This window comes from Poecilia latipinna, unplaced genomic scaffold, assembly GCF_001443285.1.
Source record: "Poecilia latipinna isolate Pla-1442-1.1 unplaced genomic scaffold, P_latipinna-1.0 Scaffold71, whole genome shotgun sequence".
NCBI lineage: Eukaryota > Metazoa > Chordata > Actinopteri > Cyprinodontiformes > Poeciliidae > Poecilia > Poecilia latipinna.
The window spans coordinates 586,835-589,070 of record NW_015112687.1 but is presented as its reverse complement, the minus strand read 5'-3'; the positions used below and the strand labels follow the sequence as shown (position 1 = coordinate 589,070).

The window sequence follows — 2,236 nt, the reverse complement described above, 5'->3', positions numbered from 1 at the left end:
CCCCGCGGGGGGGGGGTTTTTGGAAAAACTGATGTGGGAGGAATTTTTATTTTAAAAAAAAAAAAAAAAAAAAAAAAAAAAAAAAAAAAGTTAATAGCAGGAGAGGGACGCATTTAATTGTTGGCAGCATTATCTCAGCCCATGCCCTCCTCCAGGAAGGCACCACAGCCAAAACAGAACACCAGACCAGCTGTAGCTTCTATGGAGAGAAAAATACCGAGAGAAAGCATAAAATTAACAGCTGTAATAACAGCAAATAATGCAAATTGGAAAGTAGTGGCAGAAGAAATGGGGGTGGGGGGCAGTGGTCAGTTTGTCCTCCAGCGGCCCAAGCCTAACACAGCATAACTACATAGACAACTCAGGATAACTTAACCCCTGAGAATGGGGCATGAGAGAGGACAAGAGAGTGCACCCTACCTCCGTCTACTCACCCCCTTGACTGGGAAAACATCTGCTTTAACAACATGCTTCATAAAAAAATAAAATAATTTTCAGCTGAACATCTCAGAGAGCACAGATCAGTCTGTCATCTAAAAGTGCAGATTATGGCACAGAAACACATAACTTAACATGGTCATTCACCTAAACTGACACTATACTTAAGGTGAGCATTGATTAGAGAAACAGCTAAGAGGCCTGTGGTATCTCTGGAGAAGCTGCAGAGACAGAGCACTCATGTGAAAGAATCTGTACCACAAAAGTCCAATTTTCTGTTTGCCACAATCCGTGTAGGAGACAAAGCAACTTGTGGCCAACATGCAAAATGGCATGAACACACATGAATCTTGTTGGTGAAAAGAAAGAGAGCAAAATCCATACAAAGTATTGAGACGGGAGGGTGGAAAACATATGCATTCCACACTTTTGAGATTATTTGTACAAAGTTTTTACAGCCATGTTTCTTTGTTTCTTCCGTTTCAGAATTAGTCGTCTTGCAATCCCAGTAAAATACACTGAAATTAACAATTTTGCAAGGCACTGTATGTGGACCCAATAAAGATTTTGCTCAGCTCAGATGGTTATTGAATCCAGCAGGCCTGGTACCATGCTAAATACAGGAACCAATGCCAGGTAGGGACCCAATGAAGGTCTAATATATCATATTAGAAAATCAGTTGTCAAGAGTTGTCCTGCACCAGTTCTATGTAGGCATTTCAGATGAGATGACTGTCAATGTGTAAATTTGTGTAGACGTGCAAATTGTGAACTGTATGATGCAAAAACACATTAAAAATCTGGATTGAAATTATGATTCAAAGCATGCAAATATCCCATGAAAATCACTAAATACGGGACTTCTGGAGCATTGCTGCGAAAATACATTAAATTCCTCAAGGCTAAAACGCAAAAACTGAAAATCAGTGCAGCATGCATGAGGATTCTTATCTAAAGCAAGCTAGTAATCACATAAAAACCCCAAATGTATTTTTTTTACTATTATTTTATTTTTTTTTATTTATTTTAGAGCAATTAAGTACTAAAACACATCAAATATTTCAGGGGAAGCTGGAAATCTGTGCTGCATGCATGGATATATTAAAGTAGAAGAAGGGGATATAATCCCAAAAAAGGACTAAATACAGACCTTACAGAGCACGCGTGAGCGGTACGCGCTTGCGTGTGGGAAGCAAGAGAGAGAGAGAGAGATTTAACTCATTGTAATGCACACAACGACCTGCCCTCTTTTGAAAAAAAAAAAAAAAAAAGAAGCGAGGAGCGAGAAAGCGCAGCCATGCTTTGCAGGGGCTACAGCGTCGCTCTCATTGGTAGTATGAGCCTCCTCGCCAAACGGAGTGTGTGCTTTGCTCGCCCGCTCGCCGCTGCACCGACACAAACCGGGAATTTAAGGCTCCGCGATGAAACGGTGAAGTAATCACAATGACGCCCGAAAACCAAGCAGGACGCGGATACATATGAGCTCATTGTGCTGGGATCCACCATATGGCGCGGACCGCTTCATGGTGAGTATCTCGCTGGGTTGCGTTAATCAATTATTTACGAGTCAAATCTGCGTGTTTTTTTGGGGGGGCTTCAAATGTCCCTTTATTTATCTGCGAACCGAAAGAAGAAGCTGTTATCTGGAGATGTTTCGAGACGTAACGGTGCTGTCTCCTCTCCACTGCACGTTGCACTTGCCATTGTTATTGCGGGCTCTCGGGAATGAAGTAGTTCATGTGCAATAAAAAAAAAAAAAAATAAAATTTAATAAAAATATTTAAATAATAATTATATA

At 40.7% G+C, this 2,236-nt stretch overlaps 1 protein-coding gene and 1 long non-coding RNA gene across 2 annotated transcripts in view; one reads left to right on the top strand and one right to left on the bottom strand.

The window, feature by feature from the left end:
• LOC106935286 (uncharacterized) overlaps window positions 1-2,207 on the bottom strand; it is a 7,520-nt gene extending 5,313 nt beyond the window's left edge. The window contains exon 1 of the long non-coding RNA XR_001421869.1: window positions 1,589-2,207. This is a non-coding gene — a long non-coding RNA (uncharacterized LOC106935286). The remainder of the gene's footprint in view (window positions 1-1,588) is intronic.
• Window positions 1-2,236, top strand: part of bhlhe22 (basic helix-loop-helix family, member e22) — a 25,674-nt gene that overhangs the window by 9,599 nt on the left and 13,839 nt on the right. The window lies entirely within an intron of this gene.